This window comes from Lynx canadensis, chromosome B2 (assembly GCF_007474595.2).
Source record: "Lynx canadensis isolate LIC74 chromosome B2, mLynCan4.pri.v2, whole genome shotgun sequence".
NCBI lineage: Eukaryota > Metazoa > Chordata > Mammalia > Carnivora > Felidae > Lynx > Lynx canadensis.
In genome coordinates, this window is record NC_044307.1 from 119,692,307 (window position 1) to 119,718,422 (window position 26,116).

The following is a 26,116-nucleotide window of genomic DNA, read 5'->3' on the forward strand; positions in this document are numbered from 1 at the left end:
GGACTGAAAGTTCACAAATTAATAGAGACTGGAAATGATTTTAAATAAATGAGACCAAAATTTCCTCAGTTCAATGAATAGATCTCATTGCTCGAATTTTTATCGTTTAAAAAAATCTCAGATAAAACCTATAATTTTGAATCTTCCATCATAACCCATTCTAGACCTTGACACAATTTCACTGTTTTGAAGAGTCGCTCACTTTTATGAAAGTCCGAACAGAAAGAGTGGTTAATCTGTGAGGCCTTTGTGCCCTTGCGTGTTTTTCAGATCCCACCCCTGTTTAACTCAATAGAACACTTTAACACATTCCACTAGATTAGATTCAATTAGATCAAGACTGACAACAGATTTCAAAGCTGTGTTTACTCTGTGTCAAGGAAATAGGCATTAGGGCTAAATCCGGGGAACAAGACAGATGGGATACCTCCCCCTTGGTGCTTACTTAGCAACAGTCCATCTTGATTTCAAGATCTCGCCCAAGGCCTGTATCCTTTTGACACCAGTCTTCTCTGTACCCCTAAGCATGGTCATGTGATCTGTGGTCAGACCCTCCCAGACCTTGTAGGTGACAGAGCATGGGCCCTCAGGCGAGTCATTGTTGGTAATTGCAACCAGCTGTGTGCGTGATGCATTTTATTGCCCTATAATCTGTATACGATGTTGTTGTTAGATGGCCTTGCAACCTCCTAAGAAGTTGTACTCAGCCCCTGATGCTAGATCCAAATGCATGGCTTGCTAATGGTGGGTGGTCTGCGACCATAAAAGGGAATAGTTTCAGGGTGGGGTGGTTAGTGGTATGTGAAGATTGTTAGCTTCCATGTGGGGCTTCCAGGAACCTGGGAGTATCTTATCCTAGAGAGAACACATTCCACAAACCTCATAAGAAAATTAAAAAGTCCCAAGAAGCTGTATTAGCTGAGCATTTCCTAGCCTGTGATCTTCTGTTAAACTTGCTAAGGCTGTACCCTTTGAGTTTTTTCCCCGAAACTGTAACTTGGGTGAGATTTATGTCAAGAGTGCACTGTTCCACAAGGAATACAACTCAATCCTGTGGGATTTTTCCCTGGTGGTTGTAACTCCCATTTAACATTAAGCAGATATTTTTTTAAATTGATAGATTTCTTCTCATGTATTGTCTCCAAAATCATCTGTCACGGAGAACAGAAAAACTCTTTATAGCTGCTGTTTCTAGTACGGTGCCTGGCACATAGTAGTTGGTCAATTAAAAAAAAATGTCCAGATGAATGAAACTCAATAAGATGCTCCTACTAAAACATCCATTTAAGATAGCTCAGGAATCACAGGTTACAGAAATGTAGCTGTAGGACAATCACATTGACATTACTTATTCTTTGCCTCCCCACCTTTTTTAAGTGCTAGATGGTATTTTCAATGGGGTATTTTTAAAAAGCAGGGCATCTATAGATATCTTCCTAGTACACAAGGCAGAATTTTAAAAATATTATAAGTATAACACAAAAATAAAAATAAAAATACAATAAATATACAATAAAAAATTCCTTTCAAGGGCCATTCACAGTTTTCATTCACCACATCCTGTGTCAACTATCATGCCTGGTGAACTTTTCAGAGTTTTGACATCTCCAATGAAAAACCTCTCTACAAAGCATATGGTGTATCTCCAGCAACAAACTGCTGTCATAAACATTCACTGACAAACGTAGAGAAGCACAGGAGCCTCTGTTCGTTCTCACTTCCATCAACTTCAGGTAACACTTCTGCTGTGAGGAAAAGCATATCAGCCTGGAAGAAAATAAGTAGGCGGTAGCAACCATGCTGGAGCTTCTAGAACAAATATTTCAGGCAACTTCACTTTACTAAAAAGGAGAGACCTACCCGTTCTTACTATCTTTGAAATTCCGGGCAACAGAATTTAGCACTGGCTGAGATAGTCATGAACTAAGTATTAGTGATGTGAAATCATCTCTCTCCCTCATGGAAGGTTGACAGTAAACAAATTAAATATTTATATACCCTATGAATCAGTCACATTATTATGATAACAAAGACATCTGTGAAACTAGATCAAATATGATGACAATTATAAGAATAACTACCCTTGGGGCGCCTGGGCGGCTGTGGGTTGAGCGACCGACTTCAGCTTAGGTCATGATCTCACAGTTCATGGGTTCGAGACCCGCGTTGGGCTCTGTGCTAATGGCTCAGAGCCTGGAGCCTGTTTCGGAATCTGTGTCTTCTTCACTTTTTGCCCCTCCCCCACTCGCACTCTGTCTCTCTCTCCAAAAGAAATAAACATTAAAAAATTAAAAAAAAATAGATACTCTTCACTGGGTACGTATTTAGTTCCAGACATTGTGCTAAATGATTGACATACATTTTCTCAATTATTTTCTCAACAATTCTGTAATGTGAAACTACTAACCTTTACCCTGGCTAGTAGGTTATCCCTGGCAGGGATCCGAGCCCAGGTCTTGCTAAAACTCATCTATTTAAACAGCATGTCACATTGCCTCCTTGAAAAGCACACTGAAAATGTTCAAATTCATCAAAGTCTATTCCATCAGCAGTGGAATCCCAAGCCAGTTCTTGAATTAATATTCAAGCATATTAATAGCTTGAAATACCATCATTTAAAAAAAAGCGCTTATAAACAAAATAAAGGGGTGCTTGGGTGGCTCAGTTGGTTAAGCGTCCAACTCTTGATTTCAGCTTAGGTAATGCTGTCATGGTTTGTGGGATAGAGCCCTACACTGGGCTCTGTGCTGACAGTGTGGACCCTGCTTGGGATTCTCTCTCTCTCTCTCTCTCTCTCTCTCTCTCTCTCTCTCTCTGTCTTCCCTTTCTCTCTCTGCCCCTCCCCTGCTCTTTCTCTCAAAATAAACAAAAACATTAAAAAAAAATAATAAAAAATATTAACTCTCCACTGAAAAACTGGCAAAAGTCTGGAATAAAACATTCATAGGAAAGAACTGTAAAAAAACAAATTCACCAGCATGTTTTAGCTCAAAAATTAAATGCAAATGACATTTTTGTGTTTACCACGTGGGAAAGTTTTAAAAGGCGCAGACCCCCAGTGTTGCAAAGTTAATCGGCAGTGCTGGGGTTTGGGGTGGTCCTCCCTTTCTTGTTCCCCTGTAAGTCATTACTTTTATAATCTGGAAAAAAAAGACACTAGTAAAATTTGTTTAGACAAAAAAATACTCTTCAATCGTAAAGTATTTGAAGTGTCTTCACCCTTATCTATTTATGTGGTGATGCACATCCAAACAGCAGAAAAGGTCCCAGTACCTAAGGATATCGCTTAGGTGTTGATTAAGTGGTGAGTGATCCTCCCTCATTTCATTGCTCGTCGCTGTGGTGATGTCAACACAGTTCAAAAGGCCCACTGGGACTTGAATTCCACCATACTACACAAAACCTTTGTCTTTGGTCATCTTCCTTTCCCTTCCAAGCTTCTGGTGTTCACACCTGCCCACCTTCCTTCCAGTCCCTCATGGAGAAAGTGTGATTCTTTTGTTTTTTCAGAGCTGAGTTCTCATTTCCTCCCAGGCTCTGTTTTCTTCGTTATTGACCTTTCTTTCTCATGCACACTTCTGTGATTCCCATCTCTCTGCTGCTGCCATCTCTCTGCTTTGAGTAGGTACTTGTCCTTCTGTTTCCCAACGGCGTCCACCCTGTTTTGTCTGTCCCTCGAGCTCTCACCGTGAGACCGGACAAATAGGTGCCTAGTTTACATCTCCTCACTTTATTTCCTTGTTAACTTCTCCCGTTTTTTGAAACTCCGGTGAGTTGGTTAATGACTGCTCCCCTCGCCCCCCTTCCCATAACCTCTCTTTTTTTAAAAAAGAACAATGATTTCCTAATTGACAGATTTCATTTTTATTTTGGAAATGACAAAATGTGCTGAAAATTATAAGGAGGGAAATAACCATCATCCCACGCAGCCTCTCACTGTTAACATCCCAGCTCCTTTATTAGCTTCTTGATTATTGCATTAATCTTTCTTGAATATATTTTCAATCACTGCTACTGTCTCAAACATCCCTCTATGCCCCTGATTCGAGTTTTCAGCATGTTTGTTCTCTTCTTTGCTATTTGTAAGTTATCATTTTTGTATTATTATTTCTTTGGGCCTGCCATCCCCTCTTTTGAAATCTCCTTTTATGGTTTTACCCTATCTTCTTCGAGATTGTTTTTATTTATTGGATTCATGCGTCTGTTTTCTTCTTCTTGTTTGACCTATGTTGTCTTCTAGGTGAAATTGATGGAATGACTTTTCCTTCCTTCCCTCTCACTCTGCCTCCTTCCTTCCTCTCTTCCTCTTCCCCATGCACCTTCCTCCTTTTCTAGCCCATAGTATATTTGCTGAGTTTAATGCCATTTCTTTTCATCTTACTCCTGTTTGACATTCCATTTTACTCTGAGATGGAGTAGGTAACCATCTTCCAATTGTATCTGAGAGTCGTTTGTTTTTTTTCCTTTAAATTACAGTTTCAAGGAGAAATATTTTGCTTCCTGTCCACTGTTTTTAAAGCCCAAGGGTAGAGTAGTGGTGGGAGAAAAGACAGTTTGAGATTGTCTTAGACTTTCTATGATATTTGGGTTCCTTCCCTCTTCCGAGATTGTGCCTTGTACAAATGTTCACACCATCTGGAGTGTAAACAATTCCAGTGTTGGACACTCATGGACTTTGGTTCATTTCCTCAATTTAGTTCATGCCCAGGAGATTTCACAACTCTGTCAACCCTTTTTTCTCTTTCCCTGTTTTACTTGTAGTTTCCATTACATTTGCCAGTTCACCACTATAGTAGATTGTTTGTTCTTTTTGTCCTGCATGCTTCTCTGCAGTGTGACTTTGTTCCTCCAATGCACAAAAGCCTTGTGACTTGCTCTGACCATTAGAATGTGGCCAAAGTGACTTTTTTTCACTTATGAGGTTGTCCGTAAGGGTCCTTACACCCTATGCTTTGGGCTCTGAAAGTTCTCCTACCACCAGGTAAGGAAGCCAGGGCTAACCCGCTGAGTGATGAGAGACTGTGTAGAAGAGAGGCTCAGCCTACAGCCGGCTCCAAGGCCCTGTAAGAGAGGGTAAGGCCATTTGTGCCCTCCAGGACTAATGGAGCTGCCTGAAGGCTGCAGTGAAAGGTGTGAGTGGCCCTAATGAGACCACCAGAAGAACCACTCAGCTGAGCACAGCCAGAACCATGAGAAATATTGAATCATTCTTTTAAGCTACTATGTCTTGGAATGTTTTTAGGCAACAATACATAATTGCAACCTGAGTAATACTAAGTGCTACTTGAAAGATGTGGCATTGGCTTTGGCATCAGGCAGTGGGCAGAGGCTGGAAAATGGGAGAGTGACATACTGTTGAAGGCAGAGGAAAAGAGGACTACCTTTACGATATGCTATATAATGTTTGGATCCTTCAAAAATCTATCTCCAGTTGTTTATGAAGGCAACAAGGCTGAGTTAAAAGTTGAGATCCAAGTCATTCGTGTGTGTGTATGTACTGATTCATATTTAAAAGGCCAGGTTGATGCATACCATGTTTGTGGCGGAACTATTCACAATAGCCAAGAGGCGGAAGCAACTTAAATGTACATTGACAGTTGGATGCATAAGCAAAACATCGTATACGCATACAGGTAAATATTATTCGGCCTTAAAAAGGAAGGAAAATCTATCACGGGCAACAATACAGATGAACCTTGAAGACATGGGGCCGAGTGAAATAAGCCAGACAAAAAGCCAATCTTGTACAGTTCCACTAATATGTGGTATCTAAAGGAGTCAAACGTGTAGGAGAAGAAAGAATGGTAGTTACCAGAGGATGGAGAGGAGAAGGCTATGAGAGCAGTCTAGGTAGAGAGCTTCAACTTGGCAAGATGGAACATTCACAGCAAAATGAATATATTTACCACTGTAGAACTTTACACTTAAAAATGGCTAAGATGGCAAGTGTTATGCTATATGTTTTTTATTTTTACCAGAATTTAAAGAAAAATTGAGAAGGGAGAGGACATGGGGATAGATTAGATGGTAAGTCTTGATTACACATGGGGAATTTGCAGGTTTATGAATATGCTTCACAGCAATAATAAATATAACGGTAGTAAAAATAATAAAAACAGTCATCACTTTAGAAACATCTTTAGCTCTATAAATGTAGGCATTGGATAAAATCAAACATACCATAGCCACAAATACAGGTTTCCCCCACTCTCCGAAAGTAGAGCAGTCCTGTGAACCTTTTTCTAAGTAGAAATGCCATAAAGTAAAGAAGCAATTACCATTAACTTCTGGGGGAATTTTTTTGAGCATTCCCAGACTGATACCTTAGGACACATCCTGCTAACAGAGGCACAAACTAAACTGAGAGAAAGCACAGATGCTCACAGACACAGTTCAAAGCTATGGGATCTTGGTGCTGAAATGCTGAGTGCAGTTCTGGGGCCAGGGGCTTGACGGGGTCACTCTCGAGACTGGTGCATGCTGCCTGGGTCAAGGCTGCAAACACTGCAAAGCAAGTGCTGAACGCTATTTATGCTCTTCGACATTTTTGTAAAAACAAAAACCCTCTTCGCATTTCTTTTGGTTTGTGAAAACGGGTACTAATGTAGGTTGGTTGGTTTGTTGTAAAAGCAAGGAGGCGTAACGTGCACATCGGAAAAACAGGGGTAACTGTTGAGTAGTTTGGATGCCAACTCTAAACTGAGGAGTAGTTCTCCCCCTGCTGGTCATCTTGGAATTGTTCGGTTTTAGGAAAAACCGGGACTGCTGGAGTCAGAACATGCCCCGTAAGATTCTGCTGTCATTAAAATGTGGACGAAAAACAAACAAACAAAACAAAACAAAAAAACACAAAACACACACACACACAAAATAAATAAATTAAAAAAATACAATAAATAAAATGTGGACAACAGATGAACATAGGCGAAGGGAAGGAAAAATAAGATTAAAACAGAGAGAGGCAAGTCATAAAAAACTCTTAAATACAGAGAACAAACTGAGGGTTGCTGGAGGGGAGGTGGGTGGAGGGATGAGCTAAATGGGTGTTGGATATTAAGGAGGGCACTTGGGATGAGCACTGGGCGTCATACGTAAGAGATGAATCGCTGGGTTCTACTCCTGAAACCAAGACTACACTGTATGTTAACTAACCTGAATATAAATACATAAATTGAAAAATATGTAGACATTTTCATTCACCAAAATATTTCCTGTAAACTCTCATAGCCATTATCTGCAAGTATTCACTCATTCATTCTTCCATTTATTAAAATTAACATCCAGTTTATTTGGATATAGCTCATTGACTGACCCATATGTAATCTTAACAGCGTCAGGAACTGTACTAAACACTGAGGTTTCAAAAGGTGAGATTGGTGCGGACCTGGGTGTGACATTTAATGGAATAATATACACATGTGAATCATTAAATCAAATGCAGTATAGAGTTATGAGTTGATAATCACTCATGTACTAGAGTATAATAATTGGGGCATAAATAAGGCAGTAAAGCAATTCAGCAGAACTATAATTAGTTAATTGGATTCTTGCCCTTGGAATTCATTAATAAGAGGTAATCTGGTCATATACAGGTACACAGATATATTAATTGTCAATAAGCATTTTTTTTCTAGTTGGATTTTTTAAAGTAGCTTTTTATTTTGAAATAATTATAATTGACCCTTGAACAATGTGGGGATTAGGGGTACCGACTCCAGTGTTGTAAAAAATCCTCATATAACTTTTGACTCCCCCAAAACTTACCTACAAAAAGGCTACTATTGCCCAGAAGCCTTACCAATAGCATGAACAGTTAATACATATCTTATATATTACACATATTATATAGACTGTATTCTTACAATAAAGTAAGCAAGAGAAGAGAGGATGTTACTAATAAAATCATAAGGAAGAGAAAATACACTTACAGTATAGTATAGTTTTATACTGCAAAACTTTACTTTTATAGCATAGTTAAAAAAATTTTTTTTAACATTTATTTATTGTTGAGGGACAGAGACAGAGCATGGGCAAGAGAGGGGCAGAGAGAGAGGGAGACACAGAATCCAAAGCAGGCTCCTGGCTCTGAGCTGTCAGCACAGAGCCCGGCGCGGGACTCGAACCCACGAACCGTGAAATCATGACCTGAGCCGAAGTTGGACGCTCAACCGACTGAGCCACCGAGGCACCCCAAGGCAGGCTAGCATAGTTTTATCCATACTATAAGGTTATGTCATCTGTTTACGAGATAAATCGTCAGTCAGTAAAACATAAATACAGTTTTATATGATACAAAACACGGTAGATGCTACACATATTACTAACACTAGAAATAAAAAATGAAAATTCATATTTATTTATAGGTATAATGATTCATGCATTGATAAGAATCAGCAATATGCTTACTTTATAGCAGTCTAGTACAATCAACATGATTGCTTCACGTAGCTTAGCTTATACATGAATGGTCCTTATAAAATTTATAGCATACAATATTACAGTCATGTTTATAACACAGCATTAGAAACATTGTTACAGTCTATATAAAAATCACTTACGTGTGATGATAGAATGATACCCTGTTCCTCCAGTTATGAGAGAAGCATACAATATGATACTATAATTCTCTAGAAGCAAAGCTATAAAAACAGTAACAAAACTAACATCTTATTAATTTTATGTTAAACGTTACTCACCTTACACCTGTGTAAGGATAGGCTGTCCACTTCCATATAAGTCTTGCAGACAGTATTCTACACAATGAATACTTAAGCGATAAGACTGATGACACAAAAATGTCTCATACAGTTCTTGCCATAGATATTTTCACATGACATTCACACACACACGACAGATAAGTTGATGAACTCTATAGCGTGATGATTATGTACTATTGTTAAGTGGAAGTGGATCATCGTAAAGGAGGAAGGGGGGGTGGTCTTGCTTTCTCAGGGGCGGCAGAGGCAGAAGAGAAGGAGGAGGTGGGAGGGGAGCAGGAGAGACAAACAGTTGGTGTAACTTTACACAACTATACTGTAATTTCTGTCAGACATTTTTGGTACACTCCTTGGGATTTTTTATGTAGGCAATCATACCGTCTGCAAATGAAGACAGTTTATTTCTCCCTCTCCAACCTATCATCATTTCATTTCCTTTTCTGCTTGTTTTATTTCACTGACTGGAACTTACAGTATCATGTTTAATAGCAGTGGTGAGTGGAATTTTTACCTTGTTCCCAATTCTACCAGGGAAACATTGTCTTTCACCCTGAACAGTGATGTTAGCTGTAGTTTTGTGTGTGTGTGTGTGTGTGTGTGTGTGTGTGTGGCAAATGTTGGTAGTTTCTCTTGATAGACATGTAAATGTTTAATTTATCCATTATTCTAAAGTGCAAGAAATGCCATTTTATTTAATTTTTCTCAAATTAAATCTGAACATCAGTTGCTACATTTATGATGAGTATTCATTGTTTTGTATAAAAACAGGAAGTTTTAAAATAAAAAGTTAGAAAAAAAGAATAAATAATACAAAAAACTTGCACTCCTAGTAAAATTTTATAGTAATTGTATGGATATATTCATAAAAAATTTTAAATTTCACCTTGCAGTAATTATGTGAAAAGCAGTGATCGCATTCATAGTTAGCTAACCAATTAATTTGAAATATCCTTTGTGTCATCTTTTGGGTGCTTGATTTTCTTTTCATGGTGAAGTTCTTATCCTTATGCATTATAGAAAATAAAGTAAGTCAGCAACTTACTGGCCTTAGTTGGCCTTGCAATTATGTTTATGTAGAATTGATAAGGGTTTTTTTTGACATAATGACTTTGACAAAAAAAGACTCATCTTATTGATAGAATAAAGTGGATAATATGAACTTTAAAAAATACTATTAGATCTCAGAGATATATCACCACAGGTATCTTCAGTTTAGGAAATACTAGGGGCATATGGACTAAATATACAGACGACATAGGAACTCCCTGGGAACCATGGCCTGTTTGAGTATTCATCGAGAGCACTGAACACGAAGAGGAACTATTTACAGGAGCATCATAGGAATGAGAAGCTCCTTTCCTTGTATCTTGAAAGGTCCCTGAAGTCTGGGCAAATCAGCAGAAATCTTCACCAGGCATGTAGAAGCTCTGAGAACAGCCATCAATGGCTGAAGATGCCACTGGTTATGTTTCTCTGAACTGCATGGACCATCTTTCTTCAATTGGCTTTTACTTTAACAATAACAATGACACCAGGGCCATACAAATAGCCCAGAAGTTGTAGCTTATGCAGATACTGGAGATAATTTGACCTTGAGTGCTGCACCTCTTCACCCAGCAGGTGGCAGTAAGTGATTACGGAAAACACGGTAAAAGGCATCAGTGTAAAGGACCTAGGAACCAGGGCTATTTGGAAAGGTCATTCCAAGAGCATATTGGACATGATGCTAATATGAAGTTAATGTTGAATTTGAATATAACCTGCCATACTGTTTCATTTGGACCCTCTAAACTGGTGAAGTGATACTTGCTGTTTAAGCATAAAGCAGATTAACAACAGAGCTGCTTTCTTTGAATAGAGGCACGAAACCCAGAGCTTAACTTCTCAGTGCCACGTTCCCCAAATATAGCAGACCTCTGAGACTTTGAAGACCTTGCTTTGGCTCAGCTTCTCACAGGAACAAGAGACTTGTAATTCTTACTGGTCACCTTCATCTAGGTGTCTGCCAATCATTTCAAATTCAACTTGTTCCAGCTAGGCCATAGTTTACTGGATCCAGCCTCTAGGGGCTCAAGAGAGCCAACTGATAATTTGTCAGAGATTTTGCAGGCTGGTGGACTTTGAGATTGGCTATCATGGAAGCATTTACAGTAGAAAGTTTCTATTGGTGCAAACCAGGACCGTCCACCTCTTCCAGCTGGTTGTTAAATATTCACCAGTATTCCACTGATGCAAGCACAGTTACTTTGTCCCTTAGCAATATCTCTTCTTCTGCTCACATGTCCTATCAATTCCCAAACCTCTGATTATCTCACTCTGCAAAGCCCAGTTCAAATTCACCTAATATTTGTGACCAACCAATGTTTTCCAAGAATATTCAATGGAGAAAAGACAGTCTCTTCAATAAATAGTGCTGGGAAAATTGGATATTCACATATAAAAAAAAAAATGAAACGACCCCTATTTTATACCACTCACAAAAATAAATTTAAAAGGAATCAAAAACTTACATGTAAAAACTTACATTAAATTCCAAGAAGAAAATACAGGAAAAAAGCTTCTTGACAGGTCCTGGCAATGATTTTTTGGATAAGACACCTAGAGCACAAAGCAACAAAAGCAAAAATAAACAAGTGAACTATGTCAAACTAAAAAGCTTCTGCACAGCAAAAGAAACGATCAGTAAAATAAAATGACAACCTACATAATAGGAAAAACTATTTGCAAACCATATATCTGATAAGGGATTAATAGCCAAAATATATAAGGAACTCACAAAACTTAACAGCAATAATAATAATAATCCAATTTTAAAATGGGCAAAGGATCTGAGTAGACATTTTTTCCCAAAGAAGACATTCGACAGATACATGAAAAGGTGCCCAACATCACTAAGCATCAGGGAAATGCAAGTCAAAGCCACAGAAAACACAAAACCTTACACTGTTAGAATGGCTATCATCAAAAAGACAAGATAACAAGCATTGGAAAGTGTAGAGAAAAAGGAAGTGTAAGACAGTACAGCCATCATGGAAAACAGTATGAAGTTTCCTCAAAGAATTAAAAATAGACTATCATATGATCCTTTGGGTATATATTCAAAGGAAATGAAATCAGTGTCTCAAAGAGATATCTGCATCCCCATGTTTACTGCAGTATGATTTACAATAGCCAAGACATGGAAACAACCTAAGTGTTCATTGATGGGTAAATGGATGAAGAAAAAAATACACACACACACACACACACACACACACACACACACACAGTAAAACCTTGGCTTTTGAGCATAATTCATTCTGGAAACATGCTTGTAATCCAAAGTACTTGTATATCAAAGCAAATTTCAAGAACTATTGGCTCAGTTGTGATCATGTGACATTCAGCATCATGTACTACTTGTATCACAAGACATCATTGGTTTATCAAGTTAAAATTTATTAGAAATGTTTGCTCATCTTGCAAAACACTCTCAGAACAAGTTACTTGTAATCCAGGGTTTTACTGTATATGCAATGGAATATTATTCAACCATAAAAAAAGAAACAAAACTTGCCATTTGCAACAACATGGATGGACAGTATTATGCTGAGTGAGATAAATCATACAGAGAAAGACAAGTACTGTATAATCTCACTTGTATGTGAAATCTAAAAACAAAAAACAACAACAAAAAAACCCTTAACTTCTAGAAACAGAGAACAGATCGGTGGGGGTAGGGAAAATGAGTGAAGGTGGTCAAAATGTAAACGCGAAAGCCAAATTCACCTCCTCTTGCAGTGACGTGGAACCTCTGGCTTCCTGAGGCACTTTGTTCATTACGGGTTAAAATAGCCTCGTATAATGTGTGTTTCTCAAGAGTCTAGTGACTAGGCAGTAGACTGTGAGTTCCTAGAGGGGACTTTGAGGACTGTGCCTGAGACACTGGTGGTAACCTCAGTGGCTATGGTAGAACTTGGCACATAGCAGATACTAAGATGGTTGTGGTTTGGGTCATCACCACAAAATAACTTTGTACTTCTTTTACATTCACCTCTGACCCCAACCAACTTACTAACATTATTTTTTGTTCCTCATCTTTATTCGTCCTGTTTAATTTGTTACATTTTACTCACACCGAGGCCCTTGGAGTGCCCATAGCCAACCTCCCATCTTCTCCATCGTTGAGTCTGCTTTTCCGTGCCTCCGTGGAGTGTCCTTCCCCATTTCCTTCAGGCTCTTGCTCAAATGCCACTTTTTTCCATGGAGCTTTTCCCTCCTTACCCTTTCGATTCTACCACTCTAAGTTATCTGATCTCTCAACAGCAAGAGTCTTGAAATCGGTCCACTAACTCCTAAAATTCTGTTAAAATGGGAAACTGAACTAATCCGCTGTGGTTGGCTAGACCGCAAAGAGGAATGCTGGAGGTCATGAGGAATATTCTGAGACTTGCCAAAGTCACTCCCTTGTCCAGACCAAACAGTGCGAATGATGGATAGAGATTTCGGATGTGGGGCACGATGAACGGGAGGAGGGCCGAGTTCTGTCTATTTAAAGTGGCTGCCTGTTTGGCAACCTTCCCTGGAGGCGCAAGGGCTGTTTGTGCTCTCATCCATATCAAAGGTGCCCTTAACACCCCACGGTCCAGGTCTGTTAGCCTTCCTCATAAAACCATGTTTGGAGAGATATCTCTGGGGAGGGAATTTGGGTTTGAAACGGGAAGAAAGCAAGCCTGAAACTTAATTAGGAAACAAGAGATAGATCAAGGGGGAAAAATCAACAATTCTGAAGTGGAAAATATCTTGAGGAGTAAAAATAGTGGCTTTTACGTGGCATCTGAGGCAGTTCTGCTGCTAACCCTTTCATTAGCTGACTTCCTGTGCCCCACTGGGACTGTTCTCTGAGGGCTGATTGCTGCTTTTGATGCTTCTAGCCAGCTGGTGTCACCCCTCAGGTCCTGGATTCTACGATTCCAGAAAGATAGGTCTTTGAGCAAAGAGTTAAAGAAGCTTTGTTTCGGGAAAGCTGATCTATCAATCACTTACCAAAACTTTGTTGAACACCTGCTATGTGCCAAGAATAGTGACAGGTGCTGGGGGAGGGGAAGGATGCAAAAATAATTTTTTTTTTTTGGATGCTCTGGATAGAGTGAATGGTTCTTGTTTGTCTGGGAAGACGACGTAAAGAATGAAGGGATTGCCTATGTTAAAAATGATTCAGTCTTCTGACTTGTAACTCTGCCCACTCCTCTTCTTCAATTCAATTTTGCACCCTTTTATTAAAGTTGATGTGCTAAGTACTTTAATAGGCCCAAGGGATACACACTTGAATGAAATATTGTCCATTTTTCTCCAGGAAGCTCATTGCCTAGTGCTGGAGACAGATTCATAAACTTCTAACCTTAGTCCCTAAAATATTATAATAAACAGGTGTACAAAATGTAGTGGGAACACACAGGAGGGAGTAAGTTGAGGAAGAACTTAATATTTCACTGCTACTCCTTTCTCTTTGAGTCACAGACGTTTTCATCACTGTTTGATGGGTCCTGGCATCCCTCATCAGAGAGATAAAATAAACAAAAACTTCCAATTGTAAGAGAACACTATGTATGACAATTAGGCTTTTCCACTGAGCCTGGACTTGGCCTCAGAATCCTCTCAACACAGAGCTCAGGGGAGCAACGCGCTGCTCTTACCATTTGCAGAGTAGAGACCTATTTCTCGCCGCCGCTCTGTCCCAAAATGATGTCCTGCTCCTCTTTTCTATGAATTCTTAGGGGTCTAAAATTCCTACTTTTGTGCCCTAACATTCCCTCATGAGAGATTACTTGCATACATGTTTTATAGTTTTGAATTGTGAGTTCATCTGTATCTATGGAAATTCTCCACAGCCTGGTTTGGGAATATGCATCTCCAAGAAGGTTTCCACTTTGCTTTAGTTGGGCACGCTGGAAATATTAGCATTTTAGAACTAACTTTATATTAATGTCCTAACTTGGGGGTTCCCAGACCACATAAATAGTGTTATTTCAAACCTCAAACTGCTCGTGGGAAGGCCCACAGCTACAAATGCCAGGAGAGATTATTTCCTATTCGGCAAACCAACTTTTTTCTCCTGTGCTAGTTTTTTGTTTGTTTCTTTGTTGTTTGTTTTTTGTTTTTTTGTTTTCCTCCAAGTCACCCTTCTAAGTGTCCTGGCTTTGTGGGGGGGGGGGGTGGGAAGAGCATAAGGTAGTGGTCTTATTTTCATCTCTACCTCCTGGGATCAGGGATTCATAGTCTGTGCTCATGTAGTCGCTAAGACCCCAGACTTCTGGAAACCCTCTCCCCTTCCAAGGTAGCCTCTGTGTTATTTTGCACTCATAGCTTTAGTTTTTAAATTCTGATTATTTGAAGTCCCTATAGGATTCCCTTTTTTCTAGAGAGTTCAACAACGCGTTTTAAAGAATGTTGCTTATATTTTATCCAGCATTTCTAGCTTTGCAGTGGGAGCATGTTCATGTTATCCTCCACTGTCCAAAGCCAGAGATCTTTCCAGCAAATCCTTAATACCAAGTATCATTCAAGCACTCCTGAGCATCCTTCAGCACACAGGACAACAGGGGGTACCTGTGACCGCTGCTCCTTACCTGATTATCGGCATCTCTCCAGGTCTAGATATGGAACACGGAATCCTACTGATTCTCCCCATAGCAGAAACAAACAATATACTTCAGGCATGAGCCAAGTCACCAATGTTTAGTGACAAATATAGTCACTTTTCTTTATTTTTCTGTGTAATCACTTGAAATCCAAACGCCTTTATTGAAAGAGTCCAGTGTCTCTCTCTTGAGGCCTCACTCTCTCCAACAAATCACTCAAGAACTCCCAGGGATTATTTAGTACAAAGGGAGGCAGTCCTCTTCCAAGCGCCGGACAGAGCAAACTGTTCTGTCCCTCAGCACAGCTATTGTCAGTCATGGTCACATGGTGTCACTGTTGAACATGGGTCCTGCTGGGCCCAGAGCCAGTTCTTGACTGCTACAATTTCTTCCTTGCTGGTACCCTCATTTGGACAGAGAGGTTACAGCTCTTTTAGTTCACTCCCAGATTTTCAGCAACTGTTTTCTAAAGCTATGACAGAATAGGGCCTTTGAGCCTCAGCCAAGCACTGTGCCAAACCGGCTCCTTCTCACCCAGATTCGCCCTCCCTTCTGCTTTGCAGTAGTGTTTAGACTGCATTTATTTTTCCAAGGATATTAAGCCGTCCATTCTTTTCATTTTCAATACTAATATAAATAGTAAGTGTCACTGATGTAGGGCCTTACCATTTCAGAATTCATTGACACTCAAAACCCACTCTCTGCAGGCAGCCCAGAAGTCCAGAGAGGGCAAGTGACTTTCCTAAGAGAATTCTACAAATAAATAGAAAAACTGGAACTCCCCTTGTCCTTGTGCTGTGTCTTTCAGGCTAACTCTTGCCACCCAGGTGAAAACCAAATATCTCCTGTAAATCTACACACATCGTTGCCTATGAGGCTGCTATGAGGCTGCTCTACAGTGTCTGGATTCTAGTAGATTCTCAACGTGTGGTCCCTAGACCAGGAGTATTTAGCATCACCAGGGAACATGCTAGAAATGCCATTTTCAGATCCCACCCCAGACCTCCTGAGTCCAAACCTCTGAAGGTGGGGACCAGCAATCTTTGTTTTAACAAGGCCTGCAGGGATTCTGATGATCACCAAAGTAGGAGAAACCTTTATTAGAACACTTCACTGGCTGGGGCACCTGGGTGGCTCCGTGGGTTAAACATTCAGCTTCAGCTCAGGTCATGATCTCACTGTTTGTGAGTTTGAGCCTCGCATCAGGCTCTCTGAGCCTGCTTCAGATTCTCTATTCCCTTTACCTCTCTGCCCCTACCCTGATCAGCACTCTCAAAAGTAAATAAGCATAAAAAAAAAAAAAAAAAAAAAAAAAGAACTCTTTAAGAGTTTTATCTGTTAGGTATTCTAAATACAACACTTGCCTAGGGGCAGAAGGTTTTGCAGGCTTACAAGGGTTTATAATTTGAAAAACAAGTTTTGGGGCGCCTGGGGGGCTCGGTAGGTTAAGCATCAGACTTTGGCTCAGATCATGATCTCAAGGTCTGTGAGTTCCAGCCCTACCCTGGGCTCTGTGCTGACAGCTCAGAACCTGGAGCCTGCTTCACATTGTGTCTCCCTCTCTCTCTACCCCTTCCCCACTCATGCTCTGTCTCTCTCTCTCTCTCTCTCAAAAATAAATAAACATTAAAAAAAAAAAAGAGGAAAAACAAGTTTTATTTCCAGTCAGAAAAAGAAAATGCCAAGTTGTAAATCAGACGTAATAAATAGTTCATTAATTGTCTATAACACAAAACGGTATATCCACTAGTCAATTTCAGTTCTTAAGATTATCAACATAATATGTTTAATTAGGAATGTGTATGCATTTCACTATGTTTGATATGTATAACAGAGCCTCCAAAATACGCATATACTTCCATCTTGTTTTGTCGTTTAATTCTTGAATATAGAGACTGAATTCCTCATATGGCATCTCTGCAGATTAAGGTTTAATAAATGGGAATGATAATTGTCAATTTCCAGACATGTATTTAGATAACAACAAGTATCAGTATAATTAACGAAAAGAGCAAATGACTACATTTCAGGGGACTTCCACTAAAATATCTTTTAAAATTAAGTTATTGGGGCGCCTGGGTGGCGCAGTAGGTTAAGTGTCCGACTTCAGCCAGGTCACGAACTCGCGGTCCGAGAGTTCGAGCCCCGCGTCGGGCTCTGGGCTGATGGCTCAGAGCCTGGAGCCTGTTTCCGATTCTGTGTCTCCCTCTCTCTCTCTGCCTCTCCCCCGTTCATGCTCTGTCTCTCTCTGTCCCAAAAATAAATAAACGTTGAAAAAAAAATTTTTTTTAAATAAAAAAATAAAATTAAATTAAGTTATTATAAGTAAGTAAAATGAGAAAAAAACCTCAAACTGTATATAGTCCTAATATTCTATACTGGTGGAGTGTTGTGCTTTCTTTCAATTTTCTTACTTTTTTAATGTTTTTATTTATTTTTCAGGGAAAGAGAGAGAGAGCATGAATGGGGGAAGGGAAGAGAGAGAGGGAGACAGAGGATCTGAAGTGGGCTCGGCGCTGACAGCAGAGAGCCTGATGTGGGGCTCAAACCCACAAACCCTGAGATCCTGACATGAGCTGAAGTCAGATGCTTAACTGCAGGTGCCGTGATTTTAATTTTCTTCTTCATCTCTACCCTTTTCCCTGTGTATTCTCTAACAAGATTAGATGTTTAAGTAACATGAGGTGGAGAAAGAAGAATATTTACCGCTTGCTTATTATATATCAGCTACTATATGCCTAGCACATAATAAATACATCCACTGAATGCAATACTCATTTGACATTCATCTTGAAGTACAAGGCATTTATTATTGCTTCTTTTTACAAATGTGGAAACTGAGATTTAAGAAGCTTAAATTCTATTCTAAGGTCATACAACCAGTAATGTGCATCCAGGATTTAAATGCCAGCCTTTGAGACACTAGAAACTCATGATTTTCCCCACACTACCATGTACCTTACTGAGAGGTAGAATTAATAGTGACTATTGCTTCTGAACAATTTTTGCTGTGCAAGGAATATTGGTGCCAATAACTATTGCTTTGGCACATGGAAATTTGTGAAGTAATTAAGCCTTTCTATGTCAGTATCTGTAGATTATTCCTTATGGATGAGAAGTCCAGCTTTGCTATTTGAATTGAATTTCAGAAGTTGACATTTAAGGGGAAAACTGCTTATAAGAAAATCTATTTTGAGACTTTATTACTCCCTGTTCTCTTATAAGACTTTAACATAGCAAATCTCATCAATCTGTTTTGTATTGGTTGCTTAGAGGCAGTCTATGACTATTGCGTGATTTGTCGATTATACAGAGTCACCTCCTAAAAATAGTATTATTGCTTGATCATAAGCCTGTGTGAGAGAATAGCCCATAGCTACTGCAGACCGACAATATTCTGTTATTTTTACCTCAGCTAGGGCAAATGTAAAGGTTTAGCTCATAAATGCTCCCTTCAGTCATCTGATTCCTGGAAACACAGCTCATTGAATGGTCCAGGGCTCTGCTACCTGTAATATCTCCACCCTCGATATTTTAGAAAAAGTCTAACTAAGGAATGGAGATTCAGCTCATAAAATCTTCTCAGCAATAAATTCATGCCAATAAACAAGTATCTCATTCATTTTAGTCCAGATGAAGGTGCAGATGATATCTATTCATAGGACAAAATGTTTTTGACATGTTAAGAAGTGAAGAGGTTATTAAATAGTTCATATAGTATTTTACCATTAATATTAAAATCTTAATCTAGAGGATGTATATGAATATGTAATAGAGGAGCATTGTTCAATAGAAATATGAGTCACATATGTAATTTTTAACTCTCTAGAAGTTAAATTTAAAAAGTAAAAAGAGGGGCACCTGGGTGGCTCAGTCAGTTAAGCATCCAACTTCAGCTCAGGTCATGATCTCACAGTCCATGAGTTCGAGCCGCAGGTCAGGCTCTGTGCTGACCGCTCAGAGCCTGGACCTGCTTCGGATTCTGTGACTCCCTCTCTCTCTGCCCCTCCGCCTCTCATGCTCTGTCTCTGAAAAATAAGTAAACATTAAAAAACATTTTTAAAAGGTAAAAAGAAACAAGAAAAATTAATTGTAACAATATATTAATTTATTCTAAAATGTTTTAATTTTACATATATAATTATATATTTTATATAAAATATATGAATGTTTAGCATATTTACATTTAAACATATTAGGTTAATATGAAAGTAATATACTTTAACAATAAATCTTTACTTTTTAATTAATTTTAATAATTAATGATATATTTTATTTAACCCAATATACTATTATTTTAACATGATATTAATATTAAATGATTACTATATTTTACATTTCTTTCATACTTAGTCTGTGAAATCTAGTGCGTATTTGCACGTGTAGCCCATCTCAGTTGTACACTAAATTTGGGGGAGAAATATTTGATGTGTTTAGATTACATAAATGTATAGCTATAAAATAGATTCGTTACCCAAGTTGTTCTCATCACGTGAAATTTTCCGACAACGGTACTGAGTAGCAATTTTAAGTTAATCAAAATTAAATACGTTTAAAAATTAGTTCCTCAGTCACCCTAGACACATTTCAAGTGCTCAACAGCTACCATTCTGGACGTCACAGTAGTAATTTCCATCAAGTCTCAAACTGCATGATCACTTCAGACCTCACAGGGTAGCTTTGCTTGCTCTTAAACCCTGGATGGCCCAGGCTCTGCCCTCTGCTGGCTTGTCCTGCTTCCAACGCCATTTCTCTGTTGTTGGGCTGAGTTCCCTTTGTCAAATCCATAGCGCACAATCACGCAGATGGTGCACTGGGTAATTTTAAGGGACATCACTCACACCGCAGTGCGCGGCGAGTGGCCTTCAGTGATAACGTTGGGTCAGATGCCTCCTCGCCTGAAGCTTGGCATGATGGGGTAAAGCATCCAGAGTACCCTCAATTCCAGGTTCTCCCGTCATCAGCCTCCTTCATGCTCTGTTCCGTCTCCTTAACTTCCCTCCGATCTTCCCAGGATTGGGGCAGGCACCCGTGTTGTCTCTGATGATACTTCTCTCCAGAAGAGCTCTTTACCATGGACAGACACCTCCATAATGGCTCCATGGTCAGAGAGAGTTTGAGAAAATATCTTGTCCTCATCCTTCCTGATGAAGAAGGGATGAGATTAGGGCTGGGGGTCCTCATCAACCAGGGTATCATTACTAAAGATGAAAAAAATTTTTTTGTAAAAAAAAAGAAACAGCAATTATATTTCAGAAGTTCTTTTGCAAGGATGAGGTAAACAGACACTTGATTTTACCATTAGAGAGAAACTGTGGAAACAATTTTACTGATGGTATATCCATCATCTCTGCTTCAAAGTCAAATGAAAACCTAGTGGTCTTCTTCAGACTGAAAACATGAAGTCAGTGGGAAATGGGAAAAATCAGAGGGCTGAGCTGTTCCATCATAGTCAGAGAAACCCTTTAATCATTGAGGCCACATGGCTCCATGAGTAACGGTTAGTGTTAAGTATAAGGGAGTGAGAATGGACGTGGATGGAAATCACTTTGAATCTTGGAAGCAAAAGTCAGCTGCACCCACAGAAGGAATCTGCCTCAACAACTGAACAGACAGTTTCCATTAGACAAGTCCAATCAAGAAGAAAGAAACGCATCAGAAAAGATATAGGCTTTTCCGGGATCAAGTCGACAGCTCTCCATTCAAAGTTCAGGACTACCAAAGGTCCAAGGGAGGAATCTCAGGGAAGGGAGTCCCTCCTGCAAGGAGCCTGGAAGGAAAGCTACAGCTCTTAGAAAACTGGGAAGGGTAAGAACAGTATCAGTGTAGGAGTTCTGTACTCCAGGGGAGCAGTCATTTGGGGCAAGAATGTGAAGGTACATTTTTTGTCCCAGGTCAACCATAAAAACATGCTGCTTCTTAGCGGCCCCTACCTCTGCAGAGGCCACGGAGGCACCAGTACCTGCAGTGATCTCACTGCTTAAGAACCCCTTTTCCCCTCCCTCCCATTCCTCCTATTCTTCAGGTTTAATCTCAAATTTATTGCTTTAGTCCTGCTGTCTCACACATAGATTCTACTCTTTGATCTTTGGACAATATTTGACTTTTTATTGTAGTTTCTTCTCAAGGCTCTGTCTCGGGCCCCATGTTTTAAGGATGCATTTTTCCTCACCCAGAATAGTTCTGGGATAAATCATCTTCAGGGCTATTTAATCCATTGGGCGGCATAGGCACAAATCTAGGAGCCTAGGAGGTTTTCAGAGACCAGGAAGCATGTTTGAGTCCTGAAAAAAAAAAAATACATATGGGCTTCAAATAAGGTAAAGAAACTAAAAAACTGAAAGTGATAAATGGTTAATTAAAATCTACAAATATAACAGTAGTCAACTGTCTTGTCAATTTTAGTATTTACATAAATTTCATTGCATTTGGATATAATTTTGGAAGTTGAAGTACATTACATTGAAATACTTCCAAAGTATAAATAGTAATAGCTAACAAATCATAGCCAGTCATAAATTAAATGCTACCTGTAGCCAAATAGTTTTAAAAGTAAAAACATCCTTTCAAAAAAAAATTTACAGCCGAGAATTATATTTAGTGTGGGATGAAGGTTTGTTTTGATACGTTTTATATGATGCACAGTGGAGCCTCCATAGTAAAAGAATTCAGAGCCTACCAAGGCCTTAAAATGACCCTGGAAACCACTCTCCACCAAGTCCATATGCAGCTTTTCCCTTTCCTGGATGAGGCAGTTTCACATCGTAGCAGTCAGTGAAATTTACATCCTGGACACACCAATTTCCAGCAGCGAGGAATTTGGCAATTTCATTAGCCTCTCAGACTTCCACTTATGTGAATATGCAGAGGATTCCATAAGATGACAAGTGGGTCCATTACCTAGTACTAGGCTGGCAGGAGTACCTAGTAGGTTGGTAGCAGAGTCTACAGAAAAGAGATGGGTTCAATCCTTGTGTCCTATGGGAGAGCAGAATTGAACAGAATTCAGAATTCAAGAATGGAATTCAAGATCAAGGATGTAAGGAGTTAAACTGTAGGAGGCTTCAGAACCTCAAACCTTATAAAATTCAGCATAGTCTATTAGGGGGAAGGATAGACTTAGGATGAGTGTGCTCCTGGCTCCTCGGGTAGGTTGCACTGTTGTCTCCACCGACTCCCTCCCTTCCCCGTGGGGTGATTATCCATTCTCACCCATTGCCATGTCTGTTGCAGAGCCACCATATGGGTAGAATACACTTCCTGCACCATAGCAGCTTGGCCACGTGACTTACCTCAGCCAATGGAAGTACAAAGGCCACGTGCAAGCAACAGCTTTAAGGGCAGTTGTGTGATTTGGCTCTGTCTCTTGTATTTTACCCTCGGCTTAATAATGATGTTGTGTACCAAAAAGGGGCTACTTTTTTAGTCTGGCTCTTGGCATGAGAAGGCACGCAGGAGCAAAGCCACAGCTGCTGAGGTACAGCTGCTAACGTGGAATCGTGCAAGAAATAAAACTTTTCTTGGTATAAGCCACTGGGGTTGGGGACCGGTTTGTCACTACAGGAAAACCGATTAATATGGGTGTTCAGAAAGAAAGATCCCCAAAGAGAGAGGGCTATTCTCATTGTCCTTTTATGGGTCTCATTTGAAAAAAAAAAAAAAAAAAAAAAGAAAAGAAAGATTTTTGCATTAATCAGCAAAAAAGAAAATCAGCACGTTCCACTGCCTCTGTAATTATGTTGTGCATGCTTTACAGCAATTAGCACTTTAACAAAATTAGAAAGGTAACATTAAAGTTAATCCCTGTGCCACCCACGTCACACAGCCACAAGGGTCCATGTCAGGATGCTGGGAGTAAAGTCATGGAGCTGTTTCCATGGGCAATGAAGTTACTAGTCTGTCCCTAATGACACCTTTTGGGATTTACTGACATAGGCATTTTACGATTTTCAAATACAAGTGTGAAATATTGTTTGTTGCCAATTTCGTTAGCATTAGCAATTCTTTGCAAAATTCTTTCTGCGCTCCTTAGAAAATCAGCATTAATTAAATCAGCTCATTTCCCAATGGCTTAATTTAGCACAGTACTGATTTCTCTATGGTGCAAAGCTGTTCTCTGAACTCTAGACAAATGAAGTACCTTGATGAAGAAGAGCATAAACTTTCATCAGTCATAGTGAAGTAGCAACTACTAAGATTTTGTTGTTGTTCTGGTTTATTTTTACTTATTGAGCGGACGCTACTTTTAAATTTTCTTAGTATAGCCATCTGACCAGGCACTGAAACTTGAAACCGAGAGATTGTCTTTCTTTTGGAACCTTGGAATTACGGCACTAATCTGAACATTTTTGCATTATCCCATCGTCTACATATTCACGCTCCTTAGTCTTACCGTATTTGTTTTATTCATTCATTCTGAAAATATTTATTGGCTATGTCAAGTACTGTTCTGTACCTTAGATATGCTGGAGAATAAGAGAAAGAACACATCACTCTATGAATTTCTAGATTTAGAAATTCATAAGAAAAGATCTGCCTAGGTGGAGGGAATAGAAAGCTCAAAACCATGACACAAGGCTGAGCTCAGAGCATTTGAGGGATTTCTGGAAGACAGTGTGCTAGAAAGGTTGAGAAAGTCTAGACCTTCAGGGCCTTGTGAACTATTCTAAGGAATTTGGATTTTATTCGAATGGCAAGCCATGGGAAGATTTATATTTGAGAAACATCACTCTGGCTGCTGAATAGAGAAAGGGTATTAGAGGAGCAAGCAGGAAGGAGACCCATGAGAAGGCTCTTGGAGAAACATACAGGATGGTCAGTAGTGACATCGACTGGAGTTGTAGCAGTGAAGGTAGGAAGAGGTGGTCAGATTCAGTATGTAATTTGGATGTAGAACTTGCTGACCGGCTGGCTGTGCAGTGTGAGCAGAAAAATGTCAAGGATGACACTTCAGCTTTTGACCTGGATGATTGGGTAAAAGGCAGTACCATTACCTGTTATGGGCAAGATTAGGAAAGAAGCATATTATTTTGGGTAGGCCAAGGGGGAGATATTACATGTCTTCCCATATGAAAGTGTTATATGTAGGGGGAAATTATGTGTTGCTGAGCTGCCTACAGGCTTGTTACTATGATGGCTGTCACTTCTCCTCCTGGGTTCTAAGATTTGCAAAAGCCACCTGGACATCTGGTAGACCATTTTAATTTGAAGCCAGGTAAACTTGCAAGAAAGTTGCAAGAAAGCCTCCTAAAAGTCATCTGTTAAGATTCTCATTATAAAGGAGGAGATGATTCAAAGACCCAGAAAAGCAGGCATATCTGTACTACATTATGCATGTAGCAGACATCTGCTCATATTTGTTTTCGTTGCCTGACTTCCATCCCAGTAATTGTACCCAGTTTCTCTCTAGTGCATGAATTGGAAAACTATGGCTTGTAGACAAAATCTGGCCTGTCTCCTTATTTTATAAATAAAGCTTTATTGGTACATAGCCATCCCTATTTGTTGCTGCAATGTCCGCGGCTACTTTTAAGCTACAATGGCAGAGTTGAACAGACAGAACCTGTGTGGCTCACAAAGGGTAAAATGTTTATTATTGGTCCTTTTACAGAAAAACATGGCTGATTCCTGCATTGGTGGGACCATCATCCCCCAGCCTTCAGCCCATGTGTTTTGGGTAAAGCTGCACTCACAGACTCCATGGTTCACCTGGGCTAAACCAAACTCCACATTCCCTCTTACTGGCAGGAGTGATCCCTTTAGGGGTAAGTGTTGACCCCAGCTTGTCTAATCCATGAGAGCTCAAAATTTTGCCTGGAATTCTGGGACAAAGACTTTAGCTTTTTGGGCTGCTTGTGAGTCTAGAGGATGAAGCCCTAGGAGTGCTGGGAGCTACTTGGGACAGCTTTTTGGGGACCTATAGTAATACAAGACAGAAAAGAAGAGGTCTAGAGAGAGAGAGAGAGAGAGGGAGAGAGAGGGAAGCCTAAATTCTGGTCACGTGTCTTGAGTTCCTTCATCAAGTCCTGCCTGAAGCCAGTGCTAGGACTTTCCTGTCAAATTCCTTTTTCTTAATAAATTCCTTTTTGCTTAAGCCAAGCTAGATTGATTTTTTTGTCATTTGCAACTGAAAAAAACTAATGTATATAAATAGATATAATGCTGGATTGTAATGTATGTGATTTGATAATGAGATGAAATTTAAAAATGTATGCCTTTTAACATTCTATCTTTCCTATAAAATCCAGCTCAAATTCTTTCTTTGCCATAAAGTCTCAGCTGAAAGTGTATTTTCATTCCTTTACCTTCTCATAAGATTTTTTTCCTATGCAATTTTTGGAATATTTAAAATGTTCTACTTTATTCCATGGTTATTTGAAGGCAATTGTGTCTTCTGTACATGTGTTAAGGTCTGTGAGAGCAGAAGCCACATCTTACCTTTGCATTTCCCCTAATACCTAATACAATGCACAGCACTCCCGTAGTAAGGACTAAAGAGATGACAAATTATTGAGTGTGCCTCAGTTTTGCACACTACCAATTAAAGATGAGGCAAAATGAGAGGGAGAAGGTTGAATGAAAGAGAAGATTAGTCCTGTTGCCTCCCCACCACCTCTGCAAACTTTGCCCCCCACTTCTCTGAACTGGGAGGAGAGAATATTTAAATTAGATGCCAGATTAAAGTGTTGAACTTTTAAAAGTACTTGAATGATAAAAAGCGTATAATAACCCAAATAACCCTAAAGCTCTGGGATCTACCCAAATGTTGCAAAGAAATAG